We start from the raw sequence: 21,600 nt of genomic DNA, 5'->3' as shown, positions 1-21,600 counted from the left end.
TCAGCCGCTGCCCCGACACCACGCCCTGCATCACAGGGTGTACACAGACCCCCGGCTGAACCGAGTTAACGTGAAGCGTGACTCACAGAGGCTGTGCTGGGTTCCCCTTGCTCTGAACATGCTGTGCAAATTCAGACCACTGGCCCCCATACCTTTGGGAGATGCTTCTGTCTTCACCAGGCCACTGAGCTCCTCTGGGTCTTGGGAATGGGCACGGATGTGCCCCATGAGAACGCCAGCACAGGCGGTGTAGGCCCTCACACAAGGGGAGGAAAGACCCAGGGGAAGGGATCCAGGGCTGCAGCCCATGCCCCTGCCTCCCAGCATGAAAGTCAAAGTGAAAGTCACTCAGTTGACCTTTTGCGACCCCATGGACTATACAGACCCTGGAATTCTCCAGGTCAGAATACTGGAGTGGGTAGCTGTTCCCTTAACTGGGGACTAATCTCCAGCAGGGTGATCTGGCTGGCTGATCTACTTCAGGTGGCAGCTACATGTGCAGTGAGAAAAGGGACATCCGAGATGGACCTAGAGATTGTCCTACTGAGTGAAGTCAGATAGAAAAAGAGCTATACAGATGATGTCGCCTATATGTTGAATCTAAAAAACTGGTTCAGGGTTGAGCTCCCTGTGTTATACGGCAACTTCCCATCAGCTAGTTATTTTACATATGGTAATGTATACGTTTCAATGGTACTCTCTCAATTCATCCCATCCTCTCGTTCCTTTCCCCTACTGTGTCCAAAGTCGGTTCTCTATGTTTGCATCTGTATTCCTGCCCTTCAAACAGATTCATCAGTACCATTTTTCTAGGTTCCATATGTATGTATTAGTATATAATATTTGTTTTTCTCTTTCTGACTTCACTCTGTATAACAGGCTCCAGGTTCATTCATCTCACTAGAACTGACTCAAATTTGTTCCTTTTTATGACTGAGCAATATCCCACATATACTACAACTTCCTCGTCTATTTCATCTGTCAATGGACATCTAGGTTGCTTCCATGCCCCAGTTATTGTAAACAGGGCTGCAAAAAACACTGGGGTACATATGCCAATTTTCAATTATGGTGTTCTTAGGGTATATGCCCAGCAGTGGGATTGCTGGGTCAGATGGTAGTTTTATGCCTAGTGTTTTAGGGAATCTCCATACCGTTCTGCAACGTGGCTGTTATCTATTTACATTCCCACCAACAGTCCAAGAGGGTTCCCTTTCCTTCACACCATCTCCTTCATTTACTGTTTGTAGATTTTCTGATGATGGCTATTCTGACGGGTAGTGAGGTGATAACTCACTGCAGTTTTGATTTGCATTTCTCTAATAATGAGGGATGCTCATGTGTTTGCTGGCCATGTCTAAGCAATGTGATTTTAAACGCACTCCAATGTGCTAATTTCAAGAAATGAGGTTTGTTGGTATTCCATGGTATGCTTAAATTTCACAGTTCTTAATTTTCTCTATCTTCATTCATATCCTCTGTTACTTCTGTACACATCTGTCACTTACTAGAGACTGCGGTTCCCCCTGAGATCAGGGACGATGTCTTACTCTCTTCTGCATGCCCCACATTGCAGAGTATTTTGCATGTTAACGGGTACTGTATGTTTTTACCTAACATCTCAAGTTAAAATGGGCAACAGAAAGAAAACCAGCAAAAAAATGAAAGATATGAATAAGTGGTAAATGAGGCATGAAGAACACAGATAATCAAATTTTCTGCCTTTAAGTCATCTCTTAATAGAACATTTTCAAAACCAAATTCCTTAACATCCATTTCTTAAATCTTCTGAAGGAATAACCATTTTTTGCAGAATATTCATTAGGATATTTAGAAAAGCATAAAACAATCTAATTCTAACCTCTGATTCAAGATCAAAAGAATCCTAAGAACTAAAAATCTAAGAAAATTTCATAGAGAAGCAGACTTTAATACATGTATAACTGTAACACTGAAAATTTGTATGTGTACACTTACACATGTATTATGTGTTTTATACTTATGTGTGTGTATCTTCTTGCAATCATTAGGTGCTTATCACCTCTCCTTTTCAACTATCAGAATTCTTCTTCTGCTGCTGCTGCTTCGTCACTTCAGTCGTGACTGACTCTGTGCGACCCCATAGATGGCAGCCCACCAGGCTCCTCCGTCCCTGGGATTCTCCAGGCAAGAACGCTGGAGTGGGTTGCCATTTCCTTCTCCACTGCATGAAAGTGAAAAGTGAAAGTGAAGTCGCTCAGTCGTGTCTGACTCCTAGCGACCCCATGGACTGCAGCCTACCAGGCTCCTCCATCCATGGGATTTTCTAGGCAAAAGTACTAGAGTGGGGTGCCATTGCCTTCTCCGAATTCTTCTCTTTTCCCCCAAATCATCCCTTCCATAAGTCCCAATTTAAATATGACCCTAACCAACACAGCTGGTATTTGAAACTAACCATTTGTAATTTTGCTTGCACTACTGATGTTTGCTAAACACCCAAAGTGAAAGTCTTCCAAACAAGGAAACCATTAGGAATAAACTACAGAATAAAATTATATTCAAAAAATTGAAGACTAGATTTCAAAATGCTGCTGCAGGAGTAAATTATCATAGTAATTAAAAGCCTTATTTTCACAAATTACGTAAAATCTTACATAGTTCATCTGGGGTACAATTCGCAAATCTTTTATCAACGTTTAAAGAAAATAATGGGCAGAAAAGCCTAGTAATCTCAACACTAATGCAAAAAGATACTCTTACTTAAAAGTTAATTAAAAACTATCAAGTTCCATTTTTGGAAATGGATCACTCCTCTCTATCCTTTCTTCCTCCTTGTCAAGACAAACAACCACAGAGAATATAACATTATTAACCCTCCACTCATTACTGAAGGACATGCAAGACTTCTCTTGAGCATTTACTTAAATTCTTATTAAATGAGATTCTAAACTCTGTTGAACCTGTGGTTGGAACACTGCAGGTACGCAGTAAATGTTGAGATTTTATGCCAGTTGGCTTTCTATTAACTAGGGCTCTAGGTTGAGTCACACAATCCATTTGTCCTATAATTTTTCAATAGTAATCAAAAAGGGCTATTTATTTACTCTCAAGCTGTTATGCATTCTCATTAAAAGATACTGATGAAGTTAACTTGAAGAACACACATCATTAATGATACTAGACAGAACCAAGGACAATGGTTAATATTTGGGGGAGGCAAAGATTTCTTAGAGTGAACCCAAAAAAGCCCTAACATAAGAGAAAAGTTGTAAAATGGATTTCATAAAACCAAAACCTTCTGTTCAAAGAAGGTATTACGATGTCTATTTATTATTAAGGCAATGGAAAGATAAGCTATCAACTCAGAGAAAATATACATGTTACATATGTCAATCCTAAAGGAGATCAGTCCTGGGTGTTCACTGGAAGGACTGATGCTGAAGCTGAAACTCTAATACTTTGGCCACCTGATGTGAAGAGTTGACTCATTTGAAAAGATCCTGATGCTGGGAGGGATTGGGGGCAGGAGGAGAAGGGGACGACAGAGGATGAGATGGATGGATGGCATCACCGACTCAATGGACATGAGTTTTGGTAAACTCCGGGAATTGGTGATGGACAGGGAGGGCCGGCGTGCTGCAGTTCATGGGGTTGCAAAGAGTCGGACAGGACTGAGTGACTGAACTGAACTGAACATATATTTGATAAAGGATTATATCCAGTGCTCACGTGAGCAGCATATATACTAAAACCGGAACAATACAGAGAAGATTAGCATGGACTCGGCTCAAGGATGACGCAAAGTCATGAAGTGTTCCACATATTTATAAAACTGATAATTAATGAGAATCTACAGGAGCTACCCCACGCCCGAAGTCAGGGGCGGCGGCCGAGAGGAGCTACCCCACATCTGAGGTCAGGGGCAGCGGCCGAGAGGAGCAACCCTACATCCAAGGAGCGGCGGCTGCTTCGGCGCAGGAGGGCCGAGAGGAGCTACTCCATGTTCAAGGTCAGGAGAGGCGACCTCGTCCAAGGTAAGGAGCAGCGGCTGCGCTTTGTGGAGCAGCCGTGAAGAGATACCCCACGTCCAAGGTAAGAGAAACCCAAGTGAGACGACAGGTGTGGCAAGAGGGCATCAGAGGGCAGACACACTGAAACCATAATCACAGAAAACTAGCCTATCTGATCACACGGACCACAACCTTGACTGACTCAATGAAACTAAGCCATGCCGTGTGGGGCCACCCAAGATAGAGGGGTCATGGTGGAGAAGTCTGACAGAATGTGGTCCACTGGAGAAGGGAATGGCAAACCACTTCAGTATTCTTGCTGTGAGAACCCCATGAACATTATGAAAAGGCAAATTAATAGGATACTGAAAGAGGAACTCCCCAGGTCGGTAGGTGCCCAATATGCTACTGGAGATCAGTGGAGAAATATCTCCAGAAAGAATGAAGGGATGGAGCCAAAGCAAAAACAATACCCAGTTGTGGATGTGACTGGTGATAGAAGCAATGTCTGATGCTGTAAAGAACAATATTGCATAGGAACCTGGAATGTCAGGTCCATGAATCAAGGCAAATTGGAAGTGGTCACACAGGAGATGGCAAGAGTGAACGTCGACATTCTAGGAATCAGCGAACTCAAATGGACTGGAATGGGTGAATTTAACTCAGATGACCGTTATATCTACTACTGTGGACAGGAATCCCTTAGAAGAAATGGAGTAGCCATCATGGTCAACAAAAGAGTCCAAAATGCAGTACTTGGATGCAATCTCAAAAACGACAGAATGATCTCTGTTCGTTTCCAAGGCAAACCATTCAATATCACGGTAATCCAAGCCTATGCCCCAACCAGTAACGCTGAAGAAGCGGAAGTTGAATGGTTCTATGAAGACCTATAAGACCTTTTAGAACTAACACCCAAAAAAGATGTCCTTTTCATTATAGGGGACTGGATGCAAAAGTAGGAAGTCAAGAAACACCTGGAGTAACAGGCAAATTTGGCCTTGGAGTACAGAATGAAGCAAGGCAAAGGCTAATAGCATTTTGCTAAGAGAACACACTGGTCATAGCAAACACCCTCTTCCAACAACACAAGAGAAGACTCTACACATGGACATCACCAGATAGTCAACACAGAAATCAGATTGATTATATTGTTTGCAGCCAAAGATGGAGAAGCTTTATACGGTCAGCAAAAACAAGACCAGAAGCTGACTATGGCTCAGGTCATGAACTCCTTATCGCCAAATTCAGACTTAAATTGAAGAACGTAGGGAAAACCACTACACCATTCAGGTGTGACCTAAATCAAACCCCTTATGATTATACAGTGGAAGTGAGAAATAGATTTAAGGGACTAGATCTGATAGATAGAGTGCCTGATGAACTATGGACGGAGGTTTGTGACACTGTACAGGAGACAGGGATCAAGACCATCCCCATGGAAAAGAAATACAAAAAAGCAAAATGGCTGTCTGAGGAGGCCTTACAAATAGCTGTGAAAAGAAGAGAAGCCAAAAGCAAAGGAGAAAAGGAAAGATATAAACATCTGAATGCAGAGTTCCAAAGAATAGCAAGGAGAGATAAGAAAGCCTTCTTCAGCAACCAATGCAAGGAAATAGAGGAAAACAACAGAATGGGAAAGACTAGAGATCTCTTCAAGAAAATCAGAGATACCAACAGGACATTTCATGCAAAGATGGGCTCAATAAAGGACAGAAATGGTATGGACCTAACAGAAGCAGAAGATATCAAGAACAGGTGGCAGGAATACACAGAAAAACTGTACAAAAAAGATCTTCACGACCCAAATAGTCACGATGGTGTGATCACTCACCTAGAGCCAGACATCCTGGAATGTGAAGTCAAGCGGGCCTTAGAAAGCATCACTACGAACAAAGCTAGTGGAGGTGATGGAATTCCAGTTGAGCTATTCCAAATCCTGAAAGATGATGCTGTGAAAGTGCTGCACTCAATATGCCGGCAAATTTGGAAAACTCAGCAGTGGCCACAGGACTGGAAAAGGTCAGTTTTCATTCCAATCCCAAAGAAAGGCAATGCCAAAGAATGCTCAAACTACTGCACAACTGCACTCATCTCACATGCTAGTAAAGTAATGCTCAAAATTCTCCAAGCCAGGCTTCGGCAATACGTGAACCGTGAACTTGCACATGTTCAAGTTGGTTTTAGAAAAGGCAGAGGAATGAGAGATCAAATTGCCAGCATCCACTGGATCATGGAAAAAAGCAAGAGAGTTCCAGAAAAACATCTATTTCTGCTTTACTGACTATGCCAAAGCCTTTGACTGTGTGGATCACAATAAACTGTGGAAAATTCTGAAAGAGACGGGAATACCAGACCACCTGACCTGCCTCTTGAGAAATCTGTATGCAGGTCAGGAAGCAACAGTTAGAACTGAACATGGAACAACAGACTGGTTCCAAATAGGAAAAGGAGTACATCAAGGCTGTATATTGTCACCCTGCTTATTTAACTTCTATGCAGAGTACATCATGAGAAATGCTGGGCTGGAAGAAACACAAGCTGGAATCAAGATTGCCGGGAGAAATATCAATAACCTCAGATATGCAGATGACACCACCCTTATGGCAGAAAGTGGAGAGGAATTAAAAAGCCTCTTGATGAAAGTGAAAGTGGAGAGTGAAAAAGTTGGCTTAAAGCTCAACATTCAGAAAACAAAGATCATGGCATCCAGTCCCATGACTTCATGGGAAATAGATGGGGAAACAGTGGAAACAGTGTCAGACTTTATTTTTTGGGCTCCAAAATCACTGCAGATGGTGATTGCAGCCATGAAATTAAAAGACACTTACTCCTTGGAAGGAAAGTTATGACTAACCTAGATAGCATATTCAAAAGAAGAGATATTACTTTGTCCACAAAGGTCTGTCTAGTCAAGGCTATGGTTTTTCCAGTAGTCATGTATGGATGTGAGAGGTGGACTGTGAAGCTGAGCGCCGAAGAATTGATGCTTCTGAACTGTGGTGTTGGAGAAGACTCTTGCGAGTCCCTTGGACTGCAAGGAGATCCAACCAGTCCGTCCTAAAGGAGATGAGTCCTGGGTGTTCATTGGAAGGACTGATACTGAGGCTGAAACTCCAATATTCTGGCCACCTCATGCGAAGAGCTGACTCACTGGAGAAGACCCTGATGCTGGGAGGGATTGGGGGCCGGAGAAGAAGGGGACGACAGAGGATGAGTTGGCTGGATGGCATCACCGACTCAATGGACATGAGTTTTGGTAAACTCCGGGAGTTGGTGATAGACAGGGAGGCCTGGCATGCTGTGATTCATGGTGTCACAAAGAGTCGGACATGACTGAGCGACTGAACAGAACTATATCCAAATGGGAAGGAAATTCAAAAGAGAGGAGATATATGTAAATATGTAGCTGGTTCACTCTGCTATACAGCTGAAACACAACACTGTAAAGCAACTATATTCCACTAAAAATTAATTTTGAAAATTGAAAAAGTTATATCCAAAATATAGAAAGAGTTCCTATAAATCAATAACACAAAAACATACAACCCAATTTAAAATGGGCATAAGCCTCAGGCACTTCCCTAAGAAAACTTTAAAATTGACTCATAAATGCATGTGTAAGTGCTCAAAATCATTTACGAAATGTAAATAAAACCAGGACGTGATTCTGTGTTATACCCATAAAGCATCAAATGTTGGTGAGCTTGTAGAGTTACTGAAATTCTCACACACAGAGAAACGGTACACTGACTTTGGCAAACATTACAGTAACTTTCTGGTACACACCCTCTCTAGAACCCCCAAATGCTACTCCTATAGAACAAAGTGAAAAACTGGCCATAAGGAAGATGTGTTTAAGAATGCTTAAAGCAGCTTTATTCAATAAAACTCCCAAGTGAGAAAAGGCCAAATGTCCATTAACAAGGATACAGAGAAACAAACTGCTCCATATTCAAAGGATGGCATTATCACTCAGCATTAAAAAAACTGAACGCTGAAACACATGACATGGATGATTCTCAGAAACACTGAGCGATTAAGACCACACTAAAAAAAAGATTACATGCAACACATTGCTGTGTTTCAAATGGATAACCAACAAGGACCTTATGTACAGCACCTGGAGCTCTGTTCATTGTTATGCAGCAGCCTGGATGGGACCAGGGTTTGAGGAAGAATGGATACATGTATGGCTGAGTTCCATCCCTGTTCACCCGAAACTATCATATTGTTAACGGCTATACTCCAATACATAGCAAAGAGTTAAAAAAAAAGAGAGAGAGAGACCATGCACTTTCCATCCGCAATGCAGTTCAATAATAGACAAGACTAATCTATTGCGACAGAAATGAGAATGGAGGGTGGTTATGGGCGGTGGGCGGGGCGTGACCAGGAGGCAGTTACAGGGAACTTTCTGGAATGATGGAAACAGTCTACATCTTGATGGGGGGAGGGAGGGTTTGTTACATGAGTATATGAATTTGCCAAAACTCATCAAATTGTATATTTAAGAGCTTGAATTTCAAAGTATGCTAACTTGATTTCAACAAAGAAGCAAAAAGAAACTATACTGTAATTTGTTGGTTTCCCAAACTTTTTGGTCTTCAGAGATCAGATCAGTTGCTCAGTCGTGTCCAACTCTTTGTGACCCCATGAATCGCAGCACGCCAGGCCTCCCTGTCCATCACCAACTCCCGGAGTTCACCAAGACTCACGTCCATCGAGTCAGTGATGCCATCCAGCCATCTCATCCTCTGGCGTCCCCTTCTCCTCCTGCCCCCAATCCCTCCCAGCATCAGAGTCTTTTCCAATGAGTCAACTCTTCACATGAGGTGGCCAAAGTACTGGAGTTTCAGCTTTAGCATCATTCCTTCCAAAGAAATCCCAGGGCTGATCTCCTTCAGAATGGACTGGTTGGATCTCCTTGCAGTCCAAGGGACTCTCAAGAGTCTTCTCCAACACCACAGTTCAAAAGCATCAATTCTTCGGCTTAAAAATTATTTGTGGTCCCAATGAATTTTCTTTTATTGTGGATTACATCTATCACTACTTACTATATCAGAAGAAAACACACACACAGACACACACGTTTTACTTATTAACAGTAAAATAAATATGCTAACTTAAATGACATTTTTATGAAAAAAAAGTAACTGTATTGTCCAAAACAAGAATACCTTAGTAAGAAGAGTGACATTATTAAACATCTTTGCAGTCCCTTTAATGTCCGGTTTTACAGAAGACAGCTCGTTGCTCATAACTGCTCCTGCACTGAATCAGTGATGTCGCATCATCACACAGTATCTAGAAAACTCCACTGTACGGTTCTTAGTGGATAATAATTTTAAAAAGGCTAATATCTTAGTAATATTAAGAAACTTGTTTTAACCTTGTGATTCTCCCTAAAAGGGTCCTAGGGGACCCCCCTCTCCCCAACAATGGTCAAGAGACTATTTTATAGAAGCACTGGCATAGACAGTCAGCAAAGGGGCCCTCCGCTTTCCACAAGTTATCTTTAGGAAACTTTAGAACAAGTCAATTAAAAAAAACTGATTCAATAAATATGGATTGAATTTCAACTACTATAATTGATTTTGTGACTAACAGGAGGCTGGATCACAAAATACTCAAGAATGTTTACAGTTGAGATACTTCAGTTTCAAAATGTTATTTCATTTCTGGAGTCTGTTTCAATACTTTAACATTTAAATCTGGGTATAAAACAAGTTTCTCTGGCTTTGCAACTCAAACAATTTCAGCTTAAGTTGATGCAATCTGGTTTTTTCATCATGAAAATGATGCTTTCATTAAACCAAGGAAAACAGTGTTTGCCCTCCAAAGTTGATTTATGTCCATAGTCTTAAAAATGCTATCATTGTTCAGTCATGGAAGAGTAAACAAAGTTGTACTTATAATATATGTGGAGATATAAGATCTTCAAAGGCATTTTGTTTATATGAAACATTTCATAAGTGTAATATATTAGTATCAACACAAAATAACTAAAATATACCTATACAATACAATGAAATTCCTAAAATCTATCTCCATTTCAACAGAAGCAAGCTTGGATGAGTCTTAAAAAGAGACCCTATCTCTTACAACTTTTTCTTCCATGACTGATACTGTGATATACCTTCTACCAACTTCCAGACTTGAATCTGGACAAATAGAGGAGTTGCAAGTTCTCTCTGCATACCCAGAATCAGCACCTAACTTAGGGCTGAGTCAGACATACAGGTCATGGGGTTAGGTGGACAGCTGGGTATTTAATCTGCTCCTGCTGCTGCTAAGTTGCTTCAGTCGTGTCTGACTCTGTGCGACCCCATAGACGGCAGCCCACCAGGCTCCCCCTTCCCTGGGATTCTCCAGGCAGCAACACTGGAGTGGGTTGCCATTTCCTTCTCCAGTGCATGAAAGTGAAAAGTGAAAGTGAAGTTGCTCAGTCGTGTCCGACTCTTAGCGACCCCATGGATTGCAGCCTACCAGGCTCCTCCGCCCATGGGATTTTCCTGGCAAGAGTACTGGAGTGGGTGCCATTATCTTCTCCGAATCTGCTCCTAGACATCTTCAACTGAAATCACCTTTCGTCTTAGAAGAAACTCCGTACAAGTCTAAGATGAGATCCCTAAGACTAGTCCAGTGCCTTTTCAGGGACTATGCATAAAAGTCCGACAACTTGGTTTCCTATTTTAAGCTTACTGTGGTAACTTTATGTAATTATCTGATATTGCTATCTGGTTTTGCATTGTATTTTAAAGATTATTTTTCATTTTGCTCTCTTAAATTATGAAAAGCCTGTAATTGCCACTTAATAAATCTGGCTCTATATAGTAAGGAGATGAAGGTGATTATATGGCCTTGTTTTATAAGAGCTATTACTTATTTTGATTTTAATAAGTTAAAATGCATATTTAAAATTTCAAACTGCTTTCCATACTGGCTTTCTAAAATTTAGAATTCTTTGTCCAACTTCAGTAACGTAATAAATTGACTTCCTATTCTTGTTAGTTTATTACCTTTATGGGATTAAGAGGAAAGCCTACAGAAACATCATACTGCCAAGCCAACATGGACTGATGAACACATACCCAGGAAGCAGTCCTTCAGTTTAGAGAGAAGTTGGCCCCCTGGGCAACAAGAGTTCCTCATGTCAAGCCTACTGAACGGTGTTTGGCACAGCTGGCAAGAAGGCACGACATGTTAAGTTAAGGCAGACCTTACTTAGGGACAGAGTATGTATTCTCTGCTCACCTTATCTCAAAGAATTAACTAAGACTTCATGCAGTGAGGGAGCTGAACAGACGTCAACTAGTGAAAGTATAAGAGCAGGTCATGATAAGGTCATCTAAGGCCTAAAGGAAATGGTCTTAATGACAGAGAATAGACAAAATGCAGGCTGCATGCAGTACAAGTCAGAGCCAGTTTCTTCATCCCTGTCTCATCTGAAAGGCTGGCCTAAGCCCTCTTGCAGTGTGCACAGCTAAGCAGCAGAGGCAGTGAGCATGGAATCTTCCACTAACACCTTCCCACATTCCAGAAAGGATCTAAAGCTGTTTCGCTGCCAGTAATTCTGCTGGCAGGAAATGGGAAAGCAGCCTTTCCTGACTATAACAGGAGTTTCTTGGACACTACACTAGGAAAGGTTCCATCTTAGAACCCGGGTGTGCTCCAGCTGGACTAGGAGTCTGGCAGTAGGCAGCGAGAGGTATGGCAAGACCCCAGAGCAGCCCTGAGCGCCTGATGGCAATGGTTGAGGCCAGAACCCAACTCTGGAGCAAAGCTGTGTCTAACAGGCTGCATGTCACCTGGACACTGCAGTCAAGGGCTTCAGATCCCCAAAACAAGAGTCTGGGGACTATGCAAACTGTGGTCAACAGAAAGAGAAGACACATAGAGGAGCAGATATGCACTGGATAATTAAGTATCCCTCTGCAAACACTACTCTGCCTCTTTCTGTGGCTCTGAACTTTTTTAATACCATTACTGGATAAAGAGGAAAGCCTATAGAATTGCCAAGCCAACATGGACTGATGAAAACATACCGAGGAACCAGCCCTTCAGTTTAGAGAGCAGCTGGCCCTTTAAACCACTTGCGTTTTTCTAGAATGAATATAACAGTTTGCGATCTGCTTTAGCTAGTTCAATAGCCTGATTTAACTTCCTTTTAGAGTGACCTGAGATCTTTTTGACTGCTTACCCATCAGAGGGATAGAATTTCTAAGGAGAGCTGAATTTCTGGTTCCTTCCTTCTCTGTGACACGTAACACCTTCATGGACATTATTTGACATACATGCCAGTTTCCTTTCTGATTTCTTGGAGCCCAGTAAGATACCTGTACTGCAAAGAACAGTATTCCTCTCTTTCCTAAGAAGGTTTCTTCTGCAAATAAAGATTACACAGTGTCCTCAAACACAACATTCAGGAGGAAGAAGTCTACCTCACTTTCTGAGATTTTCTTGTCCTTTCCAATAAGATAATGTCAATCATAATCCTGGGGAAAAAACCAAAATCTTGGTCTTCACTCATAATAAGAGAACGCACAGTTATTGAAGAGGAACAATTTTCATGGAACATTACACCTTTCATCATTCCTACATCCTTTGGAATATTCTACTTTGGAAGGAAGTTGGTAGACAATAGAGATTATAGGAAGAGGAATTTTTATATCTGTTTGAAATTGGCAGAATTTTCAATGCGTTCATGTGTTCTTTTGTATGCTCATGTTAATACAAGTGGAAATGTACAAAGGCCCAGAAAACGCATTCCATGTCCACTGTAATTAGTAATAGTGCCTAGCTCTGAGCCAAGAGCAGATGGGTGATTAATAAACTCTTTGGGACTATGATGTTAATTCTCTGCAAATTATTACATAAAAGAAACAAACAGAACTGCATTAATTAAAAGCTGGGACAGACTGTTTTACACTTCAGAATATCAATCCAGGAATTTGCCGAGGCATATAAATCTCTGTTCTTCTAAACATCCATGAAGACTCTAAACGTTAAGAAAAGAATAGAGGCTCTGAAGTCAGAATGGCTGGCTTGCCTGCAGGTCCTATCACTTATTTGCTAAGTGATCTTGGGCAAGTCAGTTAAACTTTCTGTGCTTCAATCTGTTCATCCGTAGAATTGAGGATATAATAATAATTGCCCTACCTATGACTCATAGCTATTCTGAGAATCGAAAGCTATGGAGTTTGTGAAAGTTATCTTATATACATCAATTTATAATCCAAAAGTACATTGGGGCCATTAATATTATGCATCTGAAGATGCAGAAGCACTCTGGGTCTGAAGTTAACACTCTACAGCCAGAAGAGAGCGGCTCCAGCAAACATTCAGACCTAGGTTCTAACATCTTGCTTCTGGACTGTGCTTTTGTGAGGCGTTGCTCAAGTCAGAGATGATGCATGGATGGGCTAAATGCTTACTAAAGCCACAAAGCTATGCTACGTCACAGAGCCAGAACCAGATGCAGAAGGAAAGTGCACTATGTTGACAGTTCTCGATTGCTTTATTATCATGGTACACTTTCACCTACTAGAATTTATCACAATCTACTTAAGGGACTCAAAGACCCAAAACATCAAAGCACAAAAGCAAGACAATATTGTGAAGGATCTGTGGTTATAAATAACCTACTTGGTTCACCCAGCCAGTCTTGCTGAAACTGGGCTTTCTCACAGCCCAGAAGCACACTGTTTCACTCCAGCTCTAGGAGGACACCAGGCTCCATCTCTTACCACTGGCTGTACCTTGCTCTAGCACAAGTCACATGACATTCCCCATATATCGTCACAGCATGCAGATCTGATGACAGTCATCTACGCTCTCCACATTTGTCAGATACAGAGGCAACGCTTCCTGCTTGAGAACCAGGATGTGTAATTAATGTGAGTCTTTTCCAGAAGAGCAAGGAATTGGCTCTGAGATTACTCACTACGGCAGAAGGGCAGCTCATGCTTAGACTTCAAATCCAGGCTGAGCATGGTGCTGCATCAACATGACTCAACAGGCTGTACTCCATGAATACGATCTGTCATGTTCTATAAGCCCGAATGCATTGTGTAAAGACTTGTGCATGAACCACATTTTCTGAAGATTTTAAAGGTACAAGCCAAAGAAACGGTTAAAGGATCTTTTTGTTTTGAAAACAAAATAACTTTCCTAATTTACATCTTGCAAATCATTATTGACATCCCTGGTAGCTCAGATGGTAAAGAGCTGGCCTGCAATGCAGGAGGCTGGGGTTTGATCCCTGGGTTGGGAAGATCTCCTGTAGAAAGAAATAGCAACCCACTCCAGTATTCTTGCCTGGGAAATCCCATGGACAGAGTAGCCTGGCAGGCTACAGTCCATGGTGTCACAGAGAGTTGGACATGACTGAGCGATTCAACAACAATAACAACTCCTTATTCTTATATATGGTGCTATCTAAAATAGGAAAATCTTCCTGTGTTAACAAGCACAGCAAACTATACACAAGAACTCTATGTCCCCTGAGGCTGTTTTCTCCTTCAGGCAAAATTCAGGTTGGCACAGCTCCAATGGGAGACACTTTGATGTATTTGTAAAGATCAAATCCCACAGGTCATCAAAAGCCAAGATGCCCAGTCTATGAGTTACTGTAATTAAGAAATGGGCAGAGTAAACAGAATAAGGCAGAGCATTAAAAGACTAAGCTACACTGACCATTTCCCAAGCACGCAGAACCTTGTGTTTATGTACAGGAAGAGAAGGAGGGTACATCTTCAAACAGAGTAAGATGCCAAGCAAGGAAATACATTTTATTAAATATTTAATTTCTTCTTTCTTCTGACATTCTGAGGATTATAAGTGCATATAAAGCAAACTTGAAATAGAAAATGGATATTTACCTAAGAGATTCAAGAAGCCTAGCGATAGAAAAGAGAAGTAATGAGACCTCTGCAAGGGGAACGTAATATCAAGGGACTAAGGAATGAATAACAGCGCTTCAAGCCTCTAGTCGCCTCTTGTTTACACTTTTGACAACATAAGCTTACAACCAGCCACACCTTTGTAATCTTAATGAAGAAAAACTATGTTTAGATATAACCATTACTTTAAAACATCCTTATAAAATTAATGAAAAGCCACCATAAGAGATAGTTTTCCTTATTTAGCATTCAAAAGAAAATAATTGTATTTCAAAATAAACACTTTTATTTTAGCTACCTGTTTCCCTGAATATTCACTGGAAGGACTGATGCTGAAGCTGAAGTTTCAATATTTTGGCCATCTGATGCAAAGAGCTGACTCACTGGAAAAGACCCTGATGCTGGAAAAGATGGAGGGCAGGAGAAGGGGGCGAAAGAGGATGACCTGGTTGGAGGGCAACACCAACTCAACGGACGTGAGTCTGAGCGCACTCTGGGAGTTGGTGAAGGACAGGGAAGACTGATGTGCTGCAGTCCATGGGGTCGCAAAGAGTCGAAAGTGACTTAGCGACTGAACAACAACAACCCATTTCCCAAATTTCAAAGGCCAAAGTAAACTCCTAAAACCCATCCAAAGTCCTTTTCTTATGAGCTAAAAGGAAAAAAAAAAAAGTTCCATTATTTACTTTTGCTTAAGGTTTATCAGTTTTCTACTAATAACAGCACCTGAGATTTAATGAGTTAAAATCACTATGATTCCTTTGCATAGATTATCTCATTTAATTATCACAACCACCCAACAAGGTAGGTCCTGTTATTACATCCCTTTTACAGAAGAAGTTAGGTTTCAAAGTGATTACAACTTGCTTGCAGTCAGGAATGTGGTAGATATGAGATCAAACCCAAGTAACTCTTAACGGCTACAGTTTTCTAGGTCACAGTTTTCCCAAAGGACATATAGTGATAAGAGTTACATGGTAATTATCTGCTATGTGGGAGGAATTAGAGATTTTTCTAAGAATTATCTTCCCTTTTGACAAACCTGGAAAAAAATATTTTCAACTCGTATCACATACAAAAAGCTAGTAATGGTATTATAGAGCAGCTAAATATTAGTAAGTTGAACACTCCTAGAAAAAAATGGGCAAGATGTATTAGCAATTCACAGGAAAAAAGTACAGAGAGATCACAGAAAGATTCTCAATCTCCCTCAATTCAGAAATGGGCACTTCCACAGAACAGGGGCTTGTTCATTACTGTAACTTCAGCACTTTGAATAGAATGCGGCATGAATAGTTGCTCAAAATATATCTGTCAAACAAATAATTTGGTACATATATATTTTTAAAAAGCAAGGGCAAGAACTGTATGCCTGCATTTTCTATCATTAGTGTGAAAAAACAAAATTGTATGGATTAATGATTGCAATTGGGAAAAGGCAGAGGAGTGGATAGTTTAAAAAGTGGAAGTTAAAATTTGCAAAATATACCCTATTACATTTCTGAATTTTGAACCACATGAATCACCAATATTTTTAAAGAGAATCATCTCTGCACACACACATACACACACACATGCATTTTTAAAGAGCTGTTGAAGAAAAACCCAACTGACTAATATCAAAGCAAACGAGACCAAAAGAATTGAAATCTGCTCATGCTGTGTGCTAAGTTGCTCAGTCATGTCCGACCCTTTGAGACCCCACGGACCGCAGCCCACCAGGCTCCTCTGTCCATGGGATTCTCCGGACAAGAATACTACCATTTCCTTCTCCAGGGGATGTTGCCGACCCAAGGATCGAACCCGTGTCTCTTGTGTCTCCTGCAAAGGCGGGCAGGTTCTCTATCATTAGCACCCAAAATTATGACTTTAATTATTAAGTATTTCGCTTAGAATTCCTAAGCATGACCAAAAGTGTACATGGAAAGAGTCTGTGTTTTTCCAACTGTGTTTTATAGATCCCCAAGCTCCCAAGAGGCGTTTTAGGGGTCAGGGGCAAGATCAGAAGATGGGCCTGTGGGCATTCAAGCCTCGGCTCTTTCTTTCAAAAGAGCAACTCCTTTTAACTGACTTTTTAAAATTGGTTGGGAAGAGGTTGAGTTCTCTAGAAAGAAGCCTCCAGGACTTCCTCAGTGGTCAAGAATCTGCCTTGTAATACAGGGTCAGAGGTTCAATCCCTGGTTGGGGAGCTAGGATCCCCCATGCCCTGGTGCAACTAAGCCCGAGTGCCCCAACTAGAGGGCTGGTGTACTGCAACGACAGATCCTAAGTGCCACAAATAAGACCTGATGCAACCAAATACATAAATATTAAAGGAAAGAAAAAGAAACCCTCAGGAAGCCTTCAAAAAAAAAGATGCCTCCATTTTCCTAGAGTCACTCTTGGCAGTAAGTTCAGCAAGTCCACTTTGGTTTGTGAAGATAATGATTATAAATATTGACTCACACTACCTTTTTTCCCCCTTCCTAACATAACCCCAAGTGACCACAGCCTGCCAGCTTCTTATCCTAAAGTTTTGCTTATTGTTTCAGGTTATCTTTTGAACTCTCTTTGCTGGTTGACTAACCCCCGTCTGCCAAGCCGGTAATCCCTTCTCCTGGTCAAGGAATCCCCACATATGTTTTTGCCGGAGAGAGAGGTGCTGCACGGAATCAGAGTGGCCTGCTGGCTCTTACTCCTCAGCGTTAGCCACTGTCATCCAACTTGCCAGTCTCCGTGTCCTCTGATGACAGAGTCCCGTGGTTCCAGAGACAGGATCGTGGGCGGTCTGCCCAGGCTGCAGCCCAGTGGGGGCCTGGCCCAGCTTCTCTCTTTAGAGGATACAGTACCTTCTCTCTCAACCTTCTCTCCTTGAGTTGTTACCAGTTTCCTGGTCTTGAGCACTTTTCTCACTCAGGCTAGTGACACAAGCTGGGGTCTGCTTTGTTAGTGAGCAAGGCCCCACAGGAGAGCTGTGTGAGCTTCTAGTGATACTTTTTTTTTTTTTAAATTACAGTCCTCTGCTTTCCAGAGCAAACAAGTACTCTGAGTCAGGGAGTAAAGTGAGAGCATAGAACATGGTGTCTCTGGAACCTGCATGCTTCAGTCGTGTCTGATTTTTTGTGACCCTATGGACTGGAGCACACCAAGCTCCTCTGTCAATGGAATTTCCAAGGCAAGAACACTGGAGTGGGTTGCCAAGCCCTCTTCCAGGGGATCTTCCCGACCCAGGGATCGAACCTGAGTCTCTTGTGTCTCCTGCACTGGCAGGCGAGTTTTTACCAGTAGCGCCACCTGGGAAGCCCCAGGCACTACCTCAAATCTAGCTAATTCTGGGCAAGGCTCTTACCCCTAGGTCCTTAGGTGTCTCTAGACCCCTGGTCACTACATGACAACAAGGAGCTACCCCAAATATTTCCTGACAGACAAGGGTGTTTTTCTGCCCAGGTTACCTGAGGGCCTCTGAGTGGGGTGACCTGCTAGTAACTCGACTGAGCAACTTCACTTTCACTTTTCACTTTCATGCACTGGAGAAGGACATGGCAACCCACTCCAGTGTTCTTGCCTGGAGAATCCCAGGGACGGCGGAGTCTGGTGGGCTGCTGTCTATGGGGTCGCACAGAGTCAGACACTACTGAAGCGACTTAGTAGTAGTAGTAGTGCTCAGTAATGCCTCGCTCTTTGCCACCCATTGGACTGCAAATCCTCTGTCCATGGGATTTTCCAGGCAAGAATATGGACTAGCGTGCTATTTCCTTCTCCAGGGGATCTTCCCAATCCAGGAACTGAACCCATGTCTCCTGCTTTGACAGGTGGATTCTTTACTGCTGAGCCACCAGAGAAGTTCAGGTGGGTTTGTACTACTGATAAAATATATCGGAAGCTGAATAACTTTTATTCACAACTAACAACATTTTCTCAGTATTTCTTGGCAGACTGTCTTAGCTTATATTCTCAACATTTTTGTTTGACTTCAACATGTCAGGATATTTTTCACATACAGAAAACAGCTGTTATTCGGTCACCTAATAATTCTAAAGCAGTCACGAGGGATAAACCAAGGGTAAACTAAGGGATTGCCTGGAGTCTGAATCTACCATTTCGGCAAACTAAACATTTAAGATTCTTGGCCACATTTATGAAAGAATGCAAGGCTTTCATTCAGGTAAATACATCAAGAACAAGTACATTAATTAGAGTCAGATAAAACTTAATCCCTTTCACATTTCTGTTGTAAAAAACCCTTCTGTATTTTAAAATTGCAAAGGTATTTTTACATTTTCTTACGAAAATTTTATTAAGTTCTGGCCTTACACATTTATGTTTGGTTCAGCTAGAATTTAATTTATATTTGTGAAATAGAGGGCCATTTCTTTCTTTTTTTTTTTTTTCCTGTATTAAATGACTCTCCCAGCAGCCCTAACCTAACAGCCCATTTTTCCCTCCCCAATCTTCTATGTTGCCTCTCTTACATATACCAGGTTTCCTTTTATGTCTGGGTCTTTGGACCTTTTACTTTCATTCTTCAGATCAGTCTTGCCTGCAGGACAATTCTGCACTAAAGATTTGTAATCAACTTGGCATTTAGTTAGGCAAATGCCTTCCCTCCCTGAAACCAGGTTCTTGAGCAGTACCTTGGCTCCTCAAAGCCCTCTGAGCTTAAAGAGACAGCTCAGAATCCATTTTTCAACTTCCAAGGTAAAGTGCAACTTTAATTAAAAGCATGTTTGAGTCTATAGATCAATTTGGTAAATCAAACTTATGACAATGACTTTTTCTTCTTGGTGAGTTTTATATCTTTCAGTATTTATTTCAAGGTAAGTGACTTTTTAATAAATACTCTAAAATCAACCTCCACCCCCAGTTTTAACTGCAGTTTCTGTCTGTTGATGGTGCACAGAAATGTATTAATAGTTAGCTGACTTTGCAGCAAAGCAACCTTGCCAAACTTTCATAGTAACTATAATGATTTGTCTGTAGACATCTATGGTTCTGTTTATTTCTAAATCTGAGGGCTGTGTTATGTCTCTAGCTATGGCCTCCAAACAATGTTGAACAGAAAAGATGATGGCAGGCATCCTTCTCTTATTCCTGAAATTAGAACTGTTGTTTATAGTTCATTATCAAGTATTTATTTGTTCCAACTTTTAACCAGATTAAAGGAGTTCTCTTCCATTTGTAATTTGCTAATGTTTATTAATCATGAATGACTAATTTCACTGAATGTTTTTTCTTTATTAGGATGATCCCAGGCTTTTATCTTTTAATCTAGTAATACTGGGAATACCATTTATAGCATCATAACATGAATCCAACATTTCAGATTCTGACTAACCTGTTCTACATTAGTATCTTTTACATTATATATATCCAGATTAGATAAATATCAGTATCTTTACCAATTACACCAACTTAGGTCAAACTCCTAAAACGTTAGAGGAGGAGAGCTCAGAATAAGTGTAATAAATTGGGCCCAAGACTAGAGAACTGATCCCACAGAACACAGACCACCGAGATGACAAGAAGCCCTATAAACATAAACCTGACCAGTATGGTGAAAGCTAGCTTTCCCCAAGGCAACTCAATGTATTTTCTGGAAAAAAGTGCCACCAAAACAAAGCATTTATTTTGTGTGTTTTCTATCTCCGCAGTATTTTTGGTTCTAGGTCTTAAACCAGTCTCTGATTCTTTCTGTTGATATTTCTCTACAACTAACCTAAAAGCCCAAAGACAGCACAGAACCACAGAAAAGATCAATGGCCAGCAGAGTACACAGCCTATCAGTAATTCAGAGTGAATTAAAAAACACAAAATACTTGTTTCCCACAAGTCTAATCATATCAAAAGACACTGTAGAAGTTTCCTAAACTTCAATATGGTAGAAAAATCATGTTTTCAAGATTTCAGTTAGCAATCACAAGACTTTCAGAGTGAGAGGAGAACTCAGTTCATTTAGTCCAAATTTTTATTTAAGAGATGACTTAATTTACCTAGTCAACAGATGAATTATTTTTGTGGTAATCATCACGTAGGATGGATTAAAGATTCATAATATCTTTATTTTAATTATCTTAGAAATAAACTCAATGAGTCTGGCATACCTTGTTTTACATTAAATGACCACGACATAGGCCTTACAGCTTATGATTCTCTGGGTCAGAGATTTTTCACACTGCACTCCATGATGTCATCCTATGAGAATGGGGTGGAAAAGGGAACAAGAGGGCAGAGGTTCTCCAGAGTTCAGCAAATCGTTGTTGAGGAGGAGAGTAAACAGTTAAAAGAGGGCACTTACACTGACTGCCGCCCGTGTGGTTGGCGCTCTCGCCCGTGTGGTGGGCACTCTCCCAGGGACTTTCTGCTGACACCCCAGAGAGGAAGAGGAATAGGGTCTGCAGTGGCTTCATGTATTATATTTGGGGGGAACCTGCTGCTTCCATAATCCATACTACAGAAAGTAAAGCCTGAGTACTTCTGTTGGCTAAGAACATGAAATAGGTAAGGTGATTTCAAGCACAGCAGGAGACGGGAGGCCGGGGGGAGTTTAAGGGGAGAGACTTCCACATCTGTGCCATTCTGGGTTGGACTAATAAGAGAGAACACAGACTATGTGAATATAGTATTAATATAATAAATTTGTCAGATGCAAAATAACTCCTGTTATGATGCATTATGGCACACACACAAACAGGCTCCCGGGCTTTTGAAAAGCCAAGAAATTCCCCCTT

The 21,600-nt window shown here is 41.3% G+C and overlaps 1 protein-coding gene and 1 non-coding gene across 13 annotated transcripts in view; one reads left to right on the top strand and one right to left on the bottom strand.

The window, feature by feature from the left end:
• Positions 1 to 21,600, bottom strand: part of OSBPL1A (oxysterol binding protein like 1A) — a 226,820-nt gene that overhangs the window by 45,855 nt on the left and 159,365 nt on the right. The window lies entirely within an intron of this gene.
• On the top strand, positions 3,701 to 3,805 carry LOC139179541 (U6 spliceosomal RNA). Its single transcript, XR_011563909.1, has one exon. It is a non-coding gene; the product is annotated as a U6 spliceosomal RNA (small nuclear RNA).

This window comes from Bos indicus, chromosome 24, assembly GCF_029378745.1.
Source record: "Bos indicus isolate NIAB-ARS_2022 breed Sahiwal x Tharparkar chromosome 24, NIAB-ARS_B.indTharparkar_mat_pri_1.0, whole genome shotgun sequence".
NCBI classification, from domain to species: domain Eukaryota; kingdom Metazoa; phylum Chordata; class Mammalia; order Artiodactyla; family Bovidae; genus Bos; species Bos indicus.
The sequence above is the reverse complement of the archived record's forward strand: the minus strand, read 5'-3'. Positions and strand labels throughout refer to the sequence as shown.